The sequence below is a fragment of the Vidua macroura genome, chromosome 3 (assembly GCF_024509145.1).
Source record: "Vidua macroura isolate BioBank_ID:100142 chromosome 3, ASM2450914v1, whole genome shotgun sequence".
In the NCBI taxonomy this organism is placed as follows: domain Eukaryota; kingdom Metazoa; phylum Chordata; class Aves; order Passeriformes; family Viduidae; genus Vidua; species Vidua macroura.
The window spans coordinates 8862702-8885807 of NC_071573.1; positions in this window are offsets into that span (position 1 = coordinate 8862702).

Here is a 23106-nt window from a genome sequence, read left to right on the forward strand (position 1 = left end):
TTGCAAACACTTCACTGTTAATCTCATTTCTAGATGAAAGCTCGCTCTTTATCCTTTGAATTTTGCTGTCTCCTAGCCCACTTCTAAAGCACAGCAGAACATTACATTTCACCCTCTAGGTGCCTGCTTTTCTTTAATAGCCTCACTGAGGGACTTCAAGAAAAATCCAGAGAATTCTATATGCAAGTGCTTCTTTACTCACTAATTTGTTGACATTTTAATGAATCTTTATAGTTGGAAGGAAGGTTTTCCTTTAGCATAAATCAGCACTAATACTGTAATCATCTAATTTCCATCTAGGTGGTTTTATAACAGCTATTTAAAATAGCATGCCACCCACTGAAGACTCATCACTCTATTGCTGCTGCAGCTACCCCACAAATTTCAATTTCAAATTCACTGCTCCTCAGGCCTACAGTTTAGCAATTGATTTTAATGTTTGCTTTTTAAAAGAAGCTTAAGAACTTCTTTTACAATATCCTCTGCATCCATAGATGGTTACATTTCTAGTGACAATAGTTTCAGCTTGTCAGTATAAGAATTTAACTCCTGTCCTTCATAGTGCCCTTTAGTCATGTATGCATGGATGCATGGAAATTCCCACCCAATTCTATGCATTCAATGCAATGTTTATGCACAGCTGAAAAATTAGTCTGACTAACCTGTTGAACATCTTCTACTTTAACTGCAGGCTTTGTCTGTAACTGTCTGGCAGGTGCACCTAGTGTCTTTTTCTCCAAAGCAGCGTAACTCCCCCCACTTTTCCCTACCTTCTATCCTGCAACAACCAGTCAGGCAGCAAAGCCGACTGGCTAGACAGATGTTTCTCCGAGTCTTTCACCTCAAAGTACTTCTCCGGGGACACATAGCAGCCAAAAGTTGCTTTTCAACACACATCCCTGCTGCACAGCCCTGAGCAGAGAGGCTGTCTGAAGACCATCTCAGTTCCTGGTACTCTTTTCCTGTCAGAGCAGATTCCTCCACCCTCAGTGACCTTCACCGCTGACTGCACACACACACCCACCATGGGCTTTATGGTGGAGGCACCTGATGCAACTTTCATGACAATTTAGTTCTCACTTCCCTCATGAGTGCTTGTATATCCCAGCTGGATTCCCTTTACATGTCGCATAGGATGAGCAAGTTACAACCTCAAAGCTATTATCACATTCTGCTTTACTCTTGCACATCCTTACGGCCTTCATATGGACATTTTCCAGAACCAAGGACATAAAGATGCTGGGGTAAGGCAGTATCTAAGGCAGCATACTTATCCTTTAATGAAGGCCAAGGGGCTTCATGCATTATAAATGAGCCACTCTTTCTTTAGTTCTACTAAGCCCACCTCAGCTCATTTCTGCAACTGTTCCTTCATCCACTCTTCTTTTTGAATTGATTCTCCTAGAGTTGAAAATGCCCCATTTATTGCTTATCTAACACCCTTCAGATGAGAATTTAATCAGTGGCCAGAGATGCCACAAAATTTTAACTTGCATCCTATTATATCCTGTATGTAGAAAAATGTGATCATCTTGTCCAGAAAGATATATAATCTGTCTTTTAATATATCTTCTAATTGTTTTCATTTGCCCTAAGCACACCTTCTGGAAAGGGGGACTGCATAGAATTCATACGTATTTTATGCTGTAATAGAGTTTTTCTGATGCATCAGTATACGAGGACCCACAGGCAGTATTCTGGTATTGTCTCCTGGTGACATTTTCTGGCCATTTCATATGCAAACCCATTATGATTTCTTTCTGCCAGGTCAGTTTGTGGAAATTTAGGTCATTGAAATTAGACTTCCAAATGCCATTGAGTACCCTTAGAGACAAGGTATTCCTAAGAGAAGAAACTTTGAACACAAATGCTGCATTACTTTGTGGACTTGTTGAATAAACTCAGGAAGAAGATGCTTTGAACTGAAGTACCCATCTTCTGAAAGGAGATGTGCTATGTTCCTTTGCCTCATTCTTGTAAATTTCAGCCAAAAAGCTGATTTTTTTATTCACTAATGGGAATATGGAAAGAAAAGGGTTTAAAGTGTTTCAGATCTTCCTGGCTTACTGAAAAGAGCACATCAATGCAAGAAAAAGGATATGCTGAGAATCTTATAGAATTTCAATTTCTTAATAGTGGCAAAGAAACCTGGAAACTCAACGGATTCACCCTCCTAAAGAAATAAAAATCCTCCCTTATACAGGACTGTGGTACAGGATGTTATTGAATTTAACATGATGATGTACATTCTGTAACAATAGCAATCATCTGTAAAGTAAATGTATTCAATATTACATTACACAGATAGCAATAATTTTAGTTGGCATTCTCTGAGTCTCCCAAATAATATACCCTTAGAGAAGTGTGTGTTCAGGATAAAATTTAAATTTCCAACATCTTTGGCTCTGTTTAGTTTGAGACTTTACTTGAATATTATTTGGTTTTGTTCTTCTGCTTTTTTTTTTTTTTTTTTGACTCTGTCATAGGCTGTTTAATGGACTTTAGTTAATGGCATTTTAAAATTATTTACTTCATACATATCATTATATCCATGTGTATGTGCATATTAATATCTATATCTAACTAGTTGTTGGTGTAGACATTGTGTACATACACAAAACTCAGAGCAAAATATGACTTGATAAATTAAACCTAACTTTAAACTTCAGCATGATAATAATTGGAGACATGAAAATATTTGCTAAGGAAGAATTAAGGAGAACAGGCCTCTATAGTGGACCAGGTGCCCTGGTTTAGGGAAGTCTGTGCATGAACAGCTTGGGAAGGTGAGAGGAATCAAACTTGGTAAGTCCTTGTGATGAGAATTGTTGGAGGCTGAGGAATATTTGGGGGAATACTGCAGAAGTTTGTTATCTGCTTGCCTGTGTTCATGCCTCCTGTTGGCCACATGGGAGATACAGACATCTGATCTGGCCCAATACTGGTTTTTATGTGATTTTATTGTACCTTCCCTATAGCATGATTTAGACTCCTCATTCCCTTTGAGTGTCTACTGAACTGCTCTGCCCATTCCTTTCAAGATCAGGTGTCTTCCCCTGCTGCCCATTCCTTGTCCACTATCATTTTTGACCTCTCTTCATAAAGTCATGTATGGGAACTTAGGACTAAGATGGTCTTATATATTCTCCAATGGTTGCTATGATGCATCCTTCATTTCAGCATTTTTAATTCCAGATTTCCCACTGAAAACAACTTTGGAAGATCAGGCACTTAATCATATGACAAGTAATGTGGTAGCTCTCCACTTTGTCACCAGTCATGTCACATGTTTTTTTCCACAAGAAATTAGGCACGAAACTCAATTTTTTCGAGGCTAGAGATTGGCTGTTGCCTATTCTATTTTGACATTTCTGCCCACTTCTGTCCTGCCAGCCCTTTTGTAAGTGTTACCATGTAATATTGATAATTGGTTGGACAGGTGACAGTTACAAATTAAGTTGATTTAATCATCTAGAGAAAAAAGCAAGAGGGACATGTAATTTTCCATGGAGCTCTTGGCTATTCAAAAGTGTAGTTCCAACATTGTCTTCAGCAGCATGGTGGAAAATGGATGTACTCATAAAATCCTTGAGTACATCCTGTCAGCCCTCTGTAACCATATACCTTTTAAAATCACCATCCCAAAAATTAATTTGGCTCATCCTGTTCAAGTAATGGGCAAATTATGATTGGAAGTAAGAAGAAAAAGCCTGACACGTGTAGATGTTCTCTAGAAATGTTTTCAGCATTTAAATTCCCTTTTTTTCAGGGTCCTATATGATATTATCCCATAGCTAAATGAGACTCTGCTGTTTCCCAAGTACAGTGCTATCAACTATGGCAGCACAGTCACATCTTTTCTACAGCTAAAACAGACAATACAAGGACAAATTTTCTAGAGGCACTCTAGAAATCTTAAATTAGACCAACTTATCTGATTGGGTAAAATGAGGTTGTTGATCATCTTTTCTTGGTCCTTTCAAATATTTTCAGAATGGGAGGAGAGTATGGCAGAGTATAAAGTTTCTGCCAGATTGTCTGGGAAATACTCAGGCCAGCAACAGAGCCACTCTGAGGGCTGCAGGCAGATGTTTAACTCATGGTTAGGTTGGCCAGGGGTCTGCACAATAAATGCAAGAGGCATCAGAACAAGCAAAGAAGTGTCTGGGCAATAAAACTCATGAAGACAGAGAGATCTTCATACCTCTGTCAGGGTGCTTGCTTTCCAACAGAGTCCAACAGCTTGATGAGAGAGTGAGCCCTCAACACCCAAGCAGCACACTTGAGCAGACCTGTCCAAACTGGACAAGAAGAAATGGCCCCAGGTTGCTTCAGAGGAGGTTGAGGTTTGATATTAGGAAGCATTTCTTCATTGAAAGGCTTGTCAAGTACTGGAACAGTACTGTTCAGAGTTTACAGAGAAGTGGTTGATTCACCATTCCTGGAGGTTTTTAAAAGAAGCGTAGATGTGGCACCGAGGGACATAATGAACATGGCAATGCTGAGTTAACAGTTGAACTCACTGATTTTAGAGGTCTTTTCCAACCTAGATGATTCTATTAAGTGCTGTGCCATCTGCCTGTGCTTCTGCTGGCTCCTGGAGGGGCCAGTCTCTGAGGGGGACTCCCTGGTAGCATCCCAGGAGCTGCCTGGGCACAGAGCAGATGTCCTACAAAAGTGGCACACTTCCAGAGGCACTCTCCACTGTTTATCTTCCATGCAAACCAGCCACTGCCTAACCTTACTCTTCAAAGGCTGGTCTGAAGCCAGCCTTGTCAGCCCTTAGATCTTAGTTGTTCATAGTGCCTGCAGGGAGCTCGACTACAATGGCAACCACAAAAGCATGAGTTTCTTTAGCCATATTGAGTGGATGCTCTCCCTCTCACTGACAAGACTTCAGGAAATAATGGACCTAGGAGCTGTTTGATCTATATCTCTGCCTGTTTGCTCTTTTTCTATGCTAATGGGGTTATACATGGATGTGGAATATATTCAGTTCTCCAGTGTATAACCAGGAATGCTCTGCAAGCAAGCCATACACTTTTAGGCAACTCCAACTGTCCTCTATAGTTAACAACAGATCTTAGAGGTTGATGATCTGGCAACCTCTTGCCCTGTTCCAACATCCAGGACCAAATCCTGGCTTAACCCAGAAAAAGACAATGGGGACCTGCTATTATTACTGTGAAACCTTATGTCTGATCTCAAATGGAAGGTGCTTGTTATGACCTATAATGCTCATCATCCCTGCCTGAAGGATGCATTGATATTGATTCATATTGATGTATGTTTGTATACATCCAGTAAGCATTGATCAGACAAATCTCATAAACACAGGCAAGTACAGCCTTTGAAAATCACAAATGACTTCAGAAAGTCATTGAAATCCCTTGGTGAAAAAGTATTCCTCTAACAAGTTGCATTCTTTATGTATATATGAATAAAATATTCATTTAAATAATTTTATGGTGGAATCACGGCTACCTCTGATAAAATCTAGTTAACATGGGAGGATGGAGAGATTGGAAACCTATTTCAGTGCTCATAGGAACAGTGTCTCTGATGAGTACTCAATTGCAATCTGATAAATTAATAAAATACTAAGTTGCCATAATACAATGCTGAAAACATGTTACTATGTTGAGAATATAAGCACTCACTGTGAACATCCTGTTCTGTTCAGCATCTCAAAACAACTTGGGAGTTTTTTTGAGGGGAAGAATTAATATAGCCTGGCCAAGATCTGAATTTAAGAAGTATAAAAGTCTTTACTTTAAAGAGATATATAATGGACAGTATAGTGGTAACAAAAAATTAATGGTTCAGAACCATTGCTACATGTGCTTGTCCTTTTTGTGTAAATCAAGGCTAAAATTACTTTTAAAATAAAAATACAAATAGACCAGACTCTTATGAAAATACTTACTACAGATACTTGCTACTTCAAGGTTTCATTGTGTGTCCAAAGATTCAGCAATGTTCAGAAAAGAATATTAATATTTGAGCAACTAGGCGAAGAATCTGTGACAGGGTGAAAAGCTCTCCAAAAACAAGGAAGGTCTGGGGAAGCCTTTGTGATAAAAATTCATTGACTCCTAATCTGGGACAGAATATCTCAGAAATCCTTGAAAACCAGGACTCACCACCTTTCAGTTTGCTCTGAGTTTGAGATCTTTCATGCAGGTGGCAGCACTACACCCCTAAGCCAACTTTACATTTTTGTGTCACTCTCCACAGGAGTAGTGTGACCCTACTGATAAAAGGACAATTTTTTTAAGTACCTGTATCCAAACTGAGGCAATGATTTGTTAATGCTTGGGAACTTTAATGAAAAATTAATTTTGAAGTTATGGGCTTACTGATTTTCTGCTTTGAAATCATTTTGCCCCTTAAGGGAGGTTTTAAGAAGACACTACATATATAAAAGGCCATTGTACTCAACCTAATTGCATGAAAATCTGTCAGTAAATTGATACCACTTTTTAAACACTATTTTTTTGGAAATTTAATTCATGGCTTCATGACACCAATGCATCCTTCAAGCACAGGATCTTCTTTTATTGGGTTCAGATTTCACAGCCTAATCATACTTTAGTATTTTGAGAGGAACTTCATGATTTCAAAAAGATTATAGCTAAGTAATGGAAAAAAATGCCAGGAAACATGCCAATTTTTTCTTTGGCTGCTTTATTAAAGCTAACATAGTATGGAAAGCAATTATTCCTTTGGATTTCTTTTTTGAGATGTTAGAAAAATAGCAAGCTGCAATTGCTTCCTGAATGTACATAAGGAGACTGTCTAAGCAGATTGATTTTACGAAGTCTTAAGTGATAGATTTTGAAATGTTTGAAACTTCAGGTAGAACCTTCAGATTGGTGTAAGCTAAACAAAAGCAGAAGGTACTGGAAATTTGAAACTTGTAAATTAATTTAGAGTTAATTTTGGAAAAATTCAAAAACTGTTAAAACAGCAGTTTTAACAGTGCTGCTGAGGTAGCACTGTCATACAATAAGCTGTAGTTATAAAGGAGTTCACCCAAGGATTTCAAAGTGATTCAGAAATTCAAGTGTCCTCTTTTTCTCCATTGCCTTCAGCTCATGTTCCCTGGAACATCCTCAGGATCAGTTGTTCTTTCTGGTCAAGGCAAACCCAAAGCCCTGGTTTATAAGTGTGGTGCTCACTGAGGCCTGGAATATGTAAGAACAGTAGTTACCTTACACAAAACCTCTATGCCCCATCTCCATGGGTGGGTGCAGGCAGACATGAGCTCACTCTGCCTCTGCTCCAGGCTGGTTGGCCAGAAGCCAGCTTTGGTTTGAAGGCCACACAACTCTGTTAGCTTCTCAACAAGGCAAGCTAAATTGACCATAGCAGTACCACAGTTCCAGAGTTTCTGAATCAGGTTTAGTCAAAGCAAAGGAACTTGGACCTGTTTGCACTCATCCATGCAGACCAGCACTGAAAATCCCATTGAGTCACCTCTTGTAAATAATTTCAACTTCCACTCCCTCTGAAACAACAAAAGACCTCAGTTTTTGGGCTACTGTGCTGTACCTTTTGATTTCTTTTTGTGCAGGGAGCATAATTTAAAAGCTCTCGCAGAGGCACCCTGGCGGCAAATGGGAACCTGAACTGCAGGTTGGTAAGCAGTGGTAAGCTAAGCCTAGCGTCAAATAGGCATTTGAAGGCATAAGAACAATTCAAATCTCAAAGTGTTCTTGTATAATTATTGGGTTTTGATCCTCTTCTTTCTACTCATAGCAAAATTAACATGAGATATACGTATGCATGTTTGTAGAGAAGTTCAGCCAGATGGGAGAGAGGCATCAGTCCTTTGGTGTCTTGCATGTGTATGTGGAATGACTGCCTCTGCTAATCATCATCTCATCTCCTTCAGTAAGGAGCTGCTGCAATTGCCCCTGCCCTTCCTTGCATTGCTGCACAGAAAAGAGTAAAACTGCCTTTACTACAACAGTGCCTAAAGGCCCTCTCAGGTTAAGGAGCCCATCACAGAAGAGAACATACCCTGGCTCTACAGAGCTTAAGCTACCAAAGGGGGAAAAAATGGCAGCCTGTCAGAGAGCTGGACATGAAAAAAGAGGCAGGAGATTGAGTAACAGTGGCAGTACCTCCCACCTCTGAGCACAAGGTGCTGGGTGGGTAATTGTGGCCCAGCAGCACCTTCAAGCACTGCTTTGCCCTGCTGTTAAGGATTCATTATACTCTCATTGTCTATTGCAACCAACATATCCCTTGCTCTTGGCAGCCTTTGCCTGGGTTTTATACCACAAAAATCAGCATTCGGTGCCTGAGGTGCCAATATCACAGCCACATGGGGAGACAGAAGGTGTAAAAGAAGTTGCCCTGCAACAACCCAATGCCAAAGACATTATTTAAAGCTATTTCCCTTTACCCAAGTGCCTCATGCCATCAAGCACAAGAAAGATCTTGGCGTTTCAGAAACAGCAGCTTCATCCAGATTTCATGCGTGGAAAAGTCACAACCTTCAAATACAGGTTCTGTGGAGAAAATCCAGCTGATAAGACACCCAGAGATTGCAAGCACTGGTTATATATAGCCAAGGGCAGGGCAGCATAGCAGAGTGGCCTGGTTTGCAATTACCTGGGTTATCTGAGCCTGCCGAATACAGCTCAATGCAGAATATCCATCTCAGTGCAAAGCATTACATGCACCATTTCTCTTCCAAGGATTTCTACTGTGAGATTGGTAAGAAACTGGCTGGAGTAATAGCTCATTTTAAAGCACATTCACAGAAGTAACTGATTAATTTTGCATTTAAATACACTCCAAGAGAACCTGACTCTGGTGTTGATATAGACAACTTAAATTGCTCTGTTGGTGTACAGACAAGGGAACTTGGTGTATTAGTTTTTTTTGTTTGCTTGTTTGTTTGTTTGTTTTTGAGCAGAAGAGTGTGTCTAAGAGAAAGGACAATGAGTGAGCTTTTGAGATTCTTCATTTTTGAGGTGCTGGTAAAAGGAGAATTCCCTAAATGAGCAAACATTCTGGAGAATCCAACTGGGAACTGGTCAGTTGATATGGCTGTAAGGAGCATGGATGTTGTCTTAAAAGGGACTGTGATTTCTACAGAAAAGTTGTTTTGATACCTTGCAGCTTGCTGCTGCATTCATCTGTTGCCTGATGAATGGGGCTTGTATTAGAAACAAATTTAGCAGAAATGGACTTTGCCCTGGTGGGGTTTTTTTCAGGGCTAGGCAAAAACAGGGCTTTGGTCTCTCACTGCTACTGTAATACAAAGAAACATCAAAAAATATCAAAGGGTGTTTAGGACCCACTTTCTGCAATTGTAAGTGACTGAGCAAACACAGTGATATTTGTACTGTTTTATTTTTTTCATGAGGGTTTAAGATCATCTTACTAGATAAAAATCAAGTATAACGGAAATTTTCCTTTTACTTACCTTTATTTTTACTTTGTTCTGTTGATCTTGGTTAGGTGACAAGGTGAAAGAAAGGCAAAGTATTAGAAAAGAGCCTCTGTTATCATCTTTGAGTAGGAGTGTCAGTAACAAACAGACTGTTCTATAGTTTTCTTTGTTTTATCACATCAAACACTCAGGGATGAATTGTGTGAGCAATTCACATCAGTTCAATGCCAAATACTAATAACAGAAAAAAATGGTATCTGAAGGGTTTCAGTAATACAGCTGAGATTCTTTTAGCTGATATATTCAATCATAACAAAGTAGGTTATTATACTTTAAGCTGTGTCTTTGTCAGACAATCTTTTTCAAAGGAAAACAGTCTGAATAACAATAGTTATGACTTTTCCTGTTGCTTTTTCTTGTATTTGCACACAGTTACCATACCCTTGATTTCTGGTTAAGCACTGTCCCTTTTTCTGGTTTATTGTGTTGTCAACCATTTTTGCTGTTGATTTTGTACTAACAGAAGTTAAGCAAATGAACCCTGAATAGCAATGGTTGGGCTATAAAGGTTCTGAATTGACATTTCTGCCATCACTGACCTGAGCTTGTTTTTTCCTCAAGAGTAGGAAACATGGACAGGTAGGCACTGAGACAGCCTCTGCCAGCATGGACATGGATTTATCCTCATACATGTCACTCCTAGAGCTCTGTCTCTCCTTCCTGACACAGTCTGTTATTGCTCAATCTGAAGTGATATTTGCTTTGTGCAAACTCTCTCTTACACAAGCAAGTATGCCTCGGGCTATATAAATTACTCAGCCAATCATTCCGCCTCCCTGATTCAGGATTTCCTATTGCAAAGCTGGGGAAGAAAGCTGCAGAGAAATGACTGTGTTTTCTGTACCTCTAACTTTCACTAGCATCTCTTCCAGACAAGGATCCCCATTCCCCATTCTCCATCCCATGTGTGTAACCATTCTCCATCCCATTTAATAACCTGTAAAGGCACTAAGCACAAGTCTGACAGGCATAATTAAGATATTTACTCTGACTTCCCACATAGTAAAAGCCATCCATTTTTACCTAGTCATCACATAAAAAGCAAAAGAAACATAACCTGTCCAATCTAGCTGTGGACAAATGCATGTAATTATGAGTGCTATTTCATCTACTCAACCTGTTAAGCTCTGGAGCCTATCCCAGAGCCTGTGAAAGTTAACAGGAGTCTTTCTAATGCCAGACTGCATGCTTAACAATGGTTTTCAACAGTAGATTTGTGAGATAAAAATAAACAGAAATATGACTAATTGTCTATATTCAGCATGCTGCTTGTTTCAAAGGATCTCAAGTGATATATTTTAATTTAAATGACAGGCTTTCTTTTGATGTCTAATTACAAAACAGGAGGAAAGTTTATGACTCTGCACAATACCAAGAAATTTCTTACTGAAAACTAATTTTTTGGCAGTAAATGCATTTTTCTTTGCAGAGGCTTTCAGACAGCCAAGTGTACTTTCTGCACCACTTAAATTCCATGTGTTAAATAGAGCATAAGTGGTTGTCAGCACAGGGAACAACTATGTCCTTCCTGAACTGTAAACTGTTTCTTCTCTGTGCAGTTTGTTTATGAAACAAAAGGCAGAAATTTAACAGCACTGTTCAATCATTAATTTTTTGATTACCACTTTATTTTCAATTTATCTGTAAGACCAGAGAGATTTGTCTCCTTTTTTTCTGCTGGATATTGTGCACTATTGACATTACACATTTGCAACAAATAGACATTACAACTTGTCTTGCTGCAGAGAACTCTGTGCAGGACTTTTTCCTACTTATTAAAAGTGTAGATTAAACCATGCTGGTTGTAACAATCACTAGGAACTTCTGGTGTTACAGTCAGCACCATGCTGGGGTGACATTTCTCAGAATAAATTAGCTATCTCCCAAAATCTGGTTGCTCTTTTCGCTCATGTTTGAAGAAAAGAGAGGAATTTTCAACCCGAGCCTGAGGCACAAGTGGAGACGTGGCCAAAATAGTATCTGTCAACAATGCACTTATCCCTTGCCAGGGGCTTTACACCAGGGTCTTTGGCCATGGCTGCAGCAGTCATCCCAGGCACTGTTGTGAGCTGTTTGCCTGGGAGAGATGCACTGTGCAAAGTTGCCACTTGTGTGCCCTCCTGTGACTGATGTCTCTAGCTTACAGAGGTTTTACACTCCATGTCTTTGTGTTCAGCAGGTAGGTACAGGTTAAAGCCATCTGTGTTTCCTACAACACTTTGCTGAAGATGCAACTTGCTGAGCCTCTTGGGTGCTACTGTACTTCTGATGCCCTTTTGCCCCAGCAGTAAAGAGGTTTAGGAAAAAAAGGTAATATTTCAAAGGCTGTGTGATAAGGCTGAAGGTGGAAGCCACTCAAAATCTATGTTGGTTAGGTCTCTGCTATAAGCAGATTAAAACTTCACAGCACAGAAAGGGAGTAGAACAGATTTCAGTGAATCCCAGTGGTGCCTGGGATCATGAGCAAAGGGGGAAGTGATGCAAAAGTGCACAGCACTGAGTCTGTCAGCAAATTTAATGCAGCCTCTGGGGAAATGAGTGACCAACATTACTTTCTTCCATGGTGCAAGTTACTTAGATGACTAAATAAGTGTTTGCAGTCAGATAACCTCACTGTTTGAGATACTGAAAGTATTTCCTACAGTAAATACAAGGAAGTGTGGAACAAGGGCATACTGAAGGTAATAAGGAAACTCTGTCTTTTTATCCTTGGTTCAAATGCATGAAAAACACCACAGTGTTTCAGCCGCTTCCTCTAAGCACTTCCCTCTAAAGATAGTGCACAATTGCTACTCCAGCAGAATTGCTTTACCCTCACATCACTTTTACAATCAAACAGCTTTTCCTGCTCTCACAGGTGTTTTGTCCCCTCTCTCCCCTAAATCCATTTACCCTTTTCCTTATCACTCACGGCCCAGAGGATGAGTTGTTCCCTACCTGTGCGGTGAGGAGTGGATCAGTGTAAGCACTGGAGACCCCAGCCCTGACCCTGGCCACTGCCCATCCCTCCTCTCACCTGCCTGTCCAGCCTCCCACCTCCCTGTCCAGCCATCAGCAAGGTATTTCCCTCCCCAGGCAGAGCAGACCTGCACTTTCCCTGCCAAGTGTTTTGAGATGAGTGGAGGTCCATCGTAGTGCCTGGCTATTCCAAGCATTGTCAGAGAAGACCATGGACAATTCAGACAAGCTGTTCCTTCCAGAGGACACGGGCTGGTAAGGACACAAACAATGCATGACAGGTCTCCCCGTGTCTTCCAGTGTGTCATGTTTTATAGCACTGAACAGTGACCCCTGATGCCATTGCCTTTGTCCCAGATAATCTCCACAGCCTGTCCTGTTTTGACAGATGCCCTCTGACCCTCTCTCCCAGCGAGACCCCCATCCCCAGCAGCAGCAGAGGTCATGGGAGGCTGCTCTTCCATGCCTCCCATTTCATTTACCACTCAGTCTGTCCCTTGGATGCTTCCACAAAGGGAAAAGTTAAAACCAGATTTCAGTGCAAATTGTGAAGGGCAAGGCTGAATGTCCAGTCTCCACTGCACCTCCACAGACCATCTCCAAGTTTGATTTTAGGCTCATTTAAATGTTGGCCTCTATATTAAAAAAATTATTAGCATTGAGTAATGCTGCTCTCCTTCCTGCTTTACACATATGATCATGTTGCACCAAAACACCACGATTACCATGTTGCCCTAAAATCAGCTTCACTGATCCTGGCAGGAGCCTTCCAACCCTCCCCAGCTGTACAGGGAGGTAGGATATGCTGCTGCACCTCTGGCTGCCAGATCTGGCTCTGCCATGAAGGCATCCAGACTTCAGAATACTGCAGTGCCTTCAGAGTCAGGATTTTGATCACTGTCTAAATTATCTCTCTTTTTGATCATGAAAAATGCCAAGAGGCTCTTAAGTGCTGCCATAAACACAAATAAGGAGAATGAATGAGAGAGCCTGCACTGAAGACCTATGAAATTTCATCCACAAGCTGCTACTTTTCAGTGTCTACACTAATCAGGCTTAGATGGCATCTATCAACCCTGTAGAGGCCATCTATCTCCAGCTATAGATTTCTCACTGTGAACTCCCTGCACCATCCCAGCACAACTATTTGTGCATTTTGTACCATATTTAGAAGAGAATGGGAACAGTTTATGGCCAAAATGTTGGCTTTCAACTCCTCTGCTCAGCTGCAATCTAAATCTGAAAGGCCCTGAGATTGCTGATTTGTTACTGGATTTTGCCTGGATGCTTTTAGGAAGCAAAGAAATTTTGGCTTGGAATCAGCACTTCTGTTTCTCCAGATACAGTTCAATGGAGTGTAAGTTTATTGAGGTTGCAAACAAATATTTTTTGCCCTAACTCTTGATGAATGCCAATTAGAAGCATAAAGTAGAGCAGTTCTCTTAGCGCACGAAGTTGAAAGGTTTGTTAATCTTTGGGATTATTCTCAAACCCAGAGCACTGTACGGTCCAGGTGGGCAGCCACCCACAAAACAGCACTTCAGGAGAGTGGAAATTAGGACAGCTTAGGCCACCCTCAGAGACTGTCTTCCTGCTGAAGTGAAGGTGAACCTTCAGGCCTTCTTCCCATTAGAGCTGTGCCAGCCATTTTCAGGTGCAGGACAGCTTAAAATTGTACAGAAGAAAAGTTATGTAGAGCCAGTGTCTGTGAGGAAAGGCAGATAACTAAGACATTTAAATGCCTGTGTCAAGGTAAAAGAAAAGAATGCACTTCTTTGTGATTCCAGGGCATGAAGCAAAAAGGAAAAGATAAATAAAAATATATTTGTAATGTGTGAAATGTTAATAACAGCCTATGCAAAGAATAGTAATTCAGGATCTTGTCTAAGCAACTGTACATTGGGCTCCATGCATCACAGCGCCTCTCTTTATCACAGCACAGAAACAAGCAGCAGAGTGAGGACACCTATTTAAGCAGTGGCCATGGGCTGTGCCACAGCTCCTATTCTGTTATAGATGTTGGCAGCACTTCTGGTAAGAGGAAGTTTAGAAACAGTGAATGACTTAAAGAGCAGTGCTCAGGAGGAAACTCTGTGAAGTGAAATGAAAGCATCTGATAGGATTGAAGACAATTCACAGGAAGTTATGATAGTGGTTGAATATTTTTAACATGGCTAACTGAGAAAGAAGAGAATGATAAAACTCTAATTCTTTTCAGAGCACAAGACAACCAAGAGACTATTCAGAGTGGGGTATGGCTAGCAGCACTGGGTTGAAGTAGCAAATAGAACACATTAGCTCAGCTAGAAAAAAGTGGAAAGATCAGATTTATTATACTGCGGAATAGCCTTCTGAGGGAAATATGGGAAGTCTATTGCTTGTTCATTTTAAATCTGGACAATGTGATGAAAAGGGCATTCTTGGGAAAAAAAAATCTTGTCTCAGCAGAAAGTGAACACACAAAAAAGTAACCCCCCCCCTAAACCCCAAAGCTTCACTATCATCCCTTAATTTGTACTGATTTTCTCTAACCTAGTCCATTTCTAAGTGGTACAGAGTAGTTTGCTGAACTTTTCCAAATCGTCCAATGTGGACACGACCCAACCATCATCTGAGGAAGGAGACCCCATTTCCTACCACAGGGAGTGAACTGATATTAGGCCATTTCTGTCACCTGCTATCAAACCACAGGATCAAATTTATTACTCCCTAGGGTCTCAGCAGAGAGTCATTTACCTGTGAAGCTCAGAGCAAATACCTAACCCCACCATGTACATAGCACAGCAATCATTGGAGCTGCAGATGAACAGCACTGATGGCTCCCCCACAGGGATTCACTGTTGACTTCATTCCCCCTGCTCCCAAAATTATGTGGAGCACCTGGGTTTTGTTTGCTTCTTTTTTACTTATGGAACTGCGTTTATCCTCAAGGTTTTTTGCATGATACACAAACATCACTGTTTTCTTATCCTTCCACTTTTTGTGGGTGTAAGGGGGCTCTGCACTGGTCTTGTCACTTTTCATATAGAGGAAAGACAAAACCCAGGAGCCTATGATACTCAAGAGACTTCGCTTATGTTTCTTCTGTGCATAGATCCCCACATATTTAGTTGCCTATCAAAATGCCTGTAATACTGACAGCTAAGTGTAGCCTCCAGCTCTATAATTTTTCCACTCTTAGCTTGTTATCTTTTCAGATTTTCAGATTTATCAAAGGTCAAGGAGGGGAATTTATTTATCTTGGATAAAGTCTTTGGTCTTCTAATTGAGAGCTGAAATAAATTTGTGAGAGGAATGTCTTATAGTAACACCTTATAAAACTTTGAGAGGATTTTTGAAAGCTTAAAAAATTGTTTGGGCAAATCCAAGATATTCTGTTTCACAAAACTTACTTAATTTTCAGACTTTTGAACAACCTTGTGATGTTTAATTCCTTTTCTTCTATTTCCTAATAACAGTTGTCCAAGTTTTGTTGAAAATTACAATTTTGAAATTAAAACCTGAACTTTCAGAGTTAATATACTGATGCAAACTGTTTAAGTGTCCTTAAATTCAAACACTCTAAAAAAGATGTTGACATCTTTTTTCTTTTGACATCTCTGCTCTGTCCGGAGCATTTAAAACCAATTCTGCAACAACAGGTTTCATAAAAGCACAGAGAAAGGGATAATTAGGGGGAAGACTAAATCATGATTTAACTATGTCTACAGTGCATTTGAAGCTGTGACTACAGCTGTTCTAGAAACATCCAAGGTTGCCCCAGTAAAGAGAGCAGAAAAGAGGAGCAGCAGAAAGCATCTATAACAATAGCACTCCTCTACTGCTTACAGCCTATGAACCAGCCTTCTGTACAGAGAAAGTGGGTTGTGCCCATTTGCAAATAAGTCTCTAGCACTCATCATAATTTCACCCCACAACCTATTATTCTATAGGTGGCAGGTAATTAGTTTGTCTCCATTGATTTCACCAGTAAAATATGCTACTTTTTATAATAGTAGAGAAGATGCTAAATGGACCCTACATCAAGAGAATCCCTGCAATGTCTGACGCTTTCGCAGTACTTAATGAGTCTGATCTAAAACCTAGCAGGCTACATAATGAACTCAGCAATCAAAACTTGTACCTGGTTGTAGTATTACTGCACTGACAATTTTACGTGTCTAGAAGCTTTCACTCTATGTCAGAGAAGTTTTTAAAGACAGATAATGACACTATCAGTATTCATCCCCTTTATCCACCTCCTCTGTGTCTACTAGGGAGAAACAATCTGTTTAACATGTTCTGCTTTCTAAATCTGTGCTGTAAAGTCTGATGCATAAAGATACATCACTTTAATTGTGCTCAGTGAAGGAAGATGTGATGAGATGTGAAAAGTAATTATTAAAAAATATCCAGTATGCATTTCATGTAAACAGTCATCATATATTTATTTAAGGTAAAGATCCATGCTATATAATTAGGTCAGCCACTATTTTAAGAATTGGCTTAACAAGCAGCAGCAGCCCACTCAGGCAGCAGATTAGTCAGAGTGTGCGTGCAGACAAAAAGCCAGCTGGACTGGGAGAGCAGCGAAGCCAGGTTCACATGGCTGGGCTGAGTGTGCTTGATGGATCCCCTTTTCCCTGGATTATTTTACTCATGCATTCCTGTTTTAAATTGACAGTTGAGATTACGTTTGTAAATGTCAGTGGAGCTCAACCCAAGGATTTAAATTCAGTCTTATTTTTCAGTATCTCATTTCTATAAAACTTAGTTCTCCCCTAGTCTCATGTTTGTCATCCGTCCTGTCCCTATCTGATTGACTGTATTTTAATATCAAGCTGAATTTCTCACTTCTAGCCTAAATCAGGCCAAATAGTTGCATCCCTCTTTGCTGTATTTGAATGACATTTTAGTTCAAATATCTTTTAAACAAACATTTTAAAGAATTTTGACCAAAGAGATGAACATTATTCTGACCTTTTCTTTGATTGCTTTTGCCATCTTTAGTTACCTTTCAGATAAAGATTATATCTCTAAATTTTAAGTCTACTAACATTCACTGACTGCAAAGTGCAAAATCCACTATGTAAATATGTGCAACAACAAATTTTAAAGTCTGTACTATTTAAAATACTATTTATTGGATTAAATATTGGACAATGACTTCCAAATCTCAAAATATTTGAAGCTGTGTATTTGGAGCTCTAATTTACTTTTGTTTCTACATCTTAACATGTATTTTTAAAAATTTGCTCTACATCTGGGAAAACTGCAGGTTTTTTACTACAAGGTAGAGACCTTAAAATCATCTGATTTCTTTAGCTGAACAGTTATGCAGATCACTCAATAACAAGGTTAGCAATAATATCTTGGCATTGGTGGCACTGGAGTATGAATATTGCCTACAGATAATTATTCCATGGAAATGTATTGAGTAAATAATGAATACACTCACAGGAGCAATCAACATACACTCCAAGATATATGATTAAATGAATGGCCAAAACTGTACAAAGTTTCAATGCAAAAATTGTTTGCCCAATTCCAATGTTTTCCTGCCAGAGCTAAAAAATTGTAAAATATATAGAATGGACTAGATGAAAGAAGCAATTTTCAGTTATTTTCCTCCAACAATCCTTAAAAAATACCAATCCATTGTTTATCAGTTTTTCTCATGTCGTTACTATTAACAATTTTGAGAGCACCTCCAATGACTCCATATCCCTCCTACTCCCCAGATACATTTTTCACCCTCTTCAACCCCTGTGTGTATTTCACACTTATCCCTCACCTCCTAAGGCCAGGTCCTTCATTGTCTCCAGCCAGGCACCATGTGAATAGTCCCCAGATTGCCTTTGTCATTCATCTGGATCTCTGTGTGACCTCATCAGTAAGTGCCCTTGGTGTCTTTTTTTCCAGATACACCTTTTATCTTCTGGACCCTCTTCCCTGAGGTCTCCCTGTATCTTTGTATAATGTCACCCCTTGCTCTCCCAGCTGTCTGTACTTTAATCATTGAAGTGTCTTGATATGTCTCCATTCCTTCCTACTACCCTTCCTATTCTTTTTTCTTCCCACTTGTGTTCATACCCACTTCAAGTAAGATTGAGGAGGGCAGTGACTTCATCACTGCTATGCTAAACACCTTGAAACAACAGAGCTAGTTGGCTGGCACAAAACCTATTCACTGAGTGTAGAGATGCTGGTAGTTTTTTGGGGTTTGTTGTTGGTTTTTTTTGTTTGTTTGTTTGTTTGTTTGGTTTTTTTTGTTTTGTTTTGTTTTTGGGTCTTTTTTTTTAATGATTAACCAGAATATTTTAATAATGTTTTCTATGTTAGTAAATTAAATGTGTTCAGGAAGCACAAGACAGACACAAAACTGCTCTATACTTCCCTCAGGATCAACCTGTTCAGGAGACAACTTGCATTACCTTTTGGTTCCACGTGGTCACATGAGCCCAGTCTCATCCTCAAGACCTGTGAGAGCCAGTCCTTGGGTTAATATATGCACATGGGTTTACGTGTCACTCAATATAGCTCTTCCTTTCTAAATGTATGCCTCTTTCTAAAGTCTTGCTTTAAACAGAAATAGTTCTTTTACTGTTTCCTTATCTTCCTCAACCCTTGTTTTCAGTCCTTTAATGCCAGCTCTCTTTCCAGTCCTTTGTAATATCAGCCCTCACAAATTTAGACTTCCAAGAACTCTGGACAAGGAGTGACTCTCCTTTCTTGAACAGTCCCTCATAAAATGGATACCAGCTCCCAGCTGGAGATTCAAAGTCCTATTGCACCAGGAGCAATAGAATATTAGTCAAAAATCACAAATTATTAATTTAGCTTTTTGCTCCTTTTTTTGAACGCTTAGAACAAACTGTAAAGGGAAGTATTCATCTTTACAAGATGGTTCAATGTCTTAAAAAATTTGAATGGTACATTTGCTCACAAATTATTTTCTGTTTATGTACCTTTCAGCACTAGATAGTCACAATTCACCACCTTAGTGTCCACTTGTTCACTTAATGCTACCAATTTTTAGTTTCAAGAGAAGAAAATTTAAGCTCTGGTTTACATAAACAATTCTTGTGCTTTCTCTCTTTTTGAGAGAAAAGATCTGTAGAAGATAAACAAACTTGTTCTGAGATCCTAAAATATATCTTCAATGAAGATTTGTATGAAAAATACAAATGTTTTGAACAGAGTATGGGATTATGGTTGGCCAAATCATAAATTTCTCAGCATTCATTTGGAAAGACAAGGAAAAATAATCATGATCTTCTCATGTTGGGACACCTTTTGCCAGTCCCTTACTACCAGAGGAACTACATGGGACTGATGTCTATCTTGGTTTGTCTCACTGTTTTCTGCAGCACTGTGCTTGAGCACCAGGCTTACCTGATAAATTGGCCAACTTCCCTGTCTGGACAACAATTCAGGGCTTTTATGTGCTTTTATAAAAATCCAGCAGCCCTGCTGAATGTCCTGGCTGCTGACAGCTGACAAAGCACTGAGGCTGTGACTGCAGCTCTGAACCCACTGGCCAGCTCAGCTCTCTTGGCTCTCTCCTGAGCTGCACCATCATACACAGCCCCTCAGCTGGTGTGCTGGTGGGACTGGAAGGATATGGTGACATCATGGGTGTAATTAATCAGCATTAAAGAATGAGTTCATATTTAGAAGTCTAAACAAGTGCTATAGCTCTTTCACTGTGCTTAACACTGGTTGAAGGGATGACTGTAATGACATGGGGGCCAGCTTTTCCTTGGGGGCTCTCCAATAAGGTCAATAGCATCTGAACAAGCCTTATAAAGTCTGGAGAAAGAGAACTAATCAGAACCTGGTCAAGACAGGGAACTCATATATAAACTCAGAGTTAAATATTTACTTTTATGCTGCCATTTCCAGGACCTGAAACACTAAAGGAAATTCTATTTTGTCAATATTGTAGTGTAAAGACAATGAGCACTTTCATTGCTGGGTACGTTAAACAGATCTTCCGGCCCATCTGGATTTTCAGGAGAAATGTGCTGATTCATTTCAGGTTCATCTTTCACTACTGATTAGTGGTGGATCATTTTTCTTTGTAGAAAAACATACATGAAGAAGGAAATTGTGCTTGGTGTTTTTTTTATATATGTACCAGCCAACTTTTTCTCATCTCAGAATAGCTCCAGGTCTTTATAAAAAAAGATTTTGTAACTTATAAAAAACCCCAAACCAACGGAAGGTTGAAGAATAGATCCATTGTTTAAAAAACTACACTTTCAAGTTCTGAGAGCTTGCTTCACTAAATCTAGTGCACTGCTCCCTGCAGTTATATCCAGAAGATTTGAAATCCATTAATGGAGTGGACATAAAGGAAGCTGAGGGACAGAACAGTCACACTGCATAAGTTTAATGACCAATTGTCCTGGTTTTAATCCCAGCCAGCAGCCAAGCCCCATGCAGTCATTCACTCATTCCCCCACCAGCAGGATCGGGGAGAGAATCAGAAAGGTAAAAGCTGGAAATTTCATGGCTTGAGATAAAGACAATTCAATAGGGAAAGCAAAAGCATGCACAGAAACAAACTAAAACAATGAATTAATACACTGTTTCCTGGGGGTAGGCAGGTGCTCAGCCACCTCCAGGAGATCAGGGCCCCATCACATGTAATGGCTGCTTGAGGAGACAAATCCTATCACCCCAAACATCCCCTCTTTCTTCTTTCCTCTAATTTATATACTGAGCATGATGTCATATGGCTTGAAATATCCCTTTGGTCAGATGGGTCACCCTTCCTGGCTGTGTCTCCTCCCACATTCCCATTCTCCCCAACTTCTTCACCAGTGTGGCAGTACAAAAAGCAGAAAAGGCCTTGGGTCTGTGCAAGCCCTGCTCAGCAATAACAAAAATATCTCAATATTATCAACCCTGTGCTCAGCACAAATCCAAAACACAGCCACACTCATCACTGTGAAGAGCTCTGTGTTAACTCTACCCCAGCCAAAAACAGCACCTGCATCCAGTGCTACATTTCAGTTGCAAAGGAAACATATCAGGTGCTGCAGAGGATGGAATCTCCTGGTAGGAAATTGCAAACACAGGTTTCAGGGATTTCTTCATGGAAAAAAGCAGCCTGGCTCTGGCAGATGCCATGGGGCTGGAAGCTGGACACCTGCTCCCTTTTCCCCTATCCCACACAGGTCAATTGTATGTTTTGCTATTATAGACATGTAATTGTCTTTATCCTTTTTTTTAATGGATGTTTGAGATTGGATGATATGATAGTGACATCCACTAGAACTGGTGGTGCCAACATAAACAGTTGGTTGGGTTGTGAAGGACTCACATCCAGCAGCCATCTGCTCTACCTGCAAGAACCCAAGCAGCCAAAACCCTTCATCCAGATGTCCTCACCTGCCCCTGGAATCACAGGGCTTCCACCACGGTGGCAGCACTGTTGCCACAGGCTGGGGCTGGGCAAGGAGCAGCACCTTGACCTCAGTGCAGCTGCAGACAGGGAGCTGAGGCTCCCTGACAAAGCGTCTTCGACAAAGATGTGGTGGAGAATGTGAGACTCATAGTGCTGACAAAGCCCTGTGCAGACAAACTGAGTCTTGGTTGGAGCATTGTTTCAAAAAGCCTCTTTTGTAAATAATACCTGTAGGAATGAGACATATTGGAGACGTGCTTTAGAACCAGAGAGTAAATTCAAATGCTGTCATGGCACAGAGGTCTGAAAGACCTTTGAACAGATAGGCCAGGTGGGCAAGCAGACAAGTTTCAAGAAAAGACTTGTCAAGAAAACTAGACAAGTCCAGCAACACAAATAATTTAGTTCCTTTTTGAAACCACTGCACTTTCAACTACTTAAAACCACTGGGTTAGGAATGATTGTATTTGGAGTTGTGCTGGAAAAACTGTCTGAACAATTAAACTAAATTAGTTTCTGTAAAGAAAAGCTCTGAACCATGTCCACTATGCATGCTACCCTACTGGTTTTTTTATTTTTGGTTTGCATCTTGCAAAGCAGCGCATTGAGGTAGAGCTCAATAGACAGACTAGTCAGGGTCAAGATTTCTACAGACCTGTTAATTTTTGCTTCAACACCACTCTTATCTTTCAAATAAATGTGTAAATCTGAGATCCTGAGTTCCTGATGGATTAATAGTTCCTCCCTCTGCAGTTAGACTCTCCTACTTTTAAGGAACAATTCTTGCCCTGGAGTTGCAAAACATTTATCTCACATCTGCAAGCTTCTTCAGGACGAGCGATACAACATTTGCCCAAGTGTCGTATGCTTTTACAGCATTGTTTAAGGGGTTTGCATACCTAATAAACAGTTTGGCTGTTCTGCTGTGATTTATGAGCCTTTCAGAATTATAAAATTACAGCAAAGTTGTCCCTGCTCAGTTCACTCTTTGTCATTATAAATGTACCTTCACAATGATCAGGACACTCTCTCCCACTAAATCACTCCTGTTGCCTAAAACTCAGAAATCTGACCCACAGGTGACCATTGATTACACCAAAGAGGGTCCAAGAACATTGGTCTGATGAACAGTCAGGTGAGATAGATAGATTAGAGAGATAGATAGATAGATAGATAGATAGATAGATAGATAGATAGATAGATGATAGATAGATAGATAGATAGATAGATAGATAGATAGATAGATAGATAGATGACGTACTGCCAGGGCTAGCATAGGCTTCCC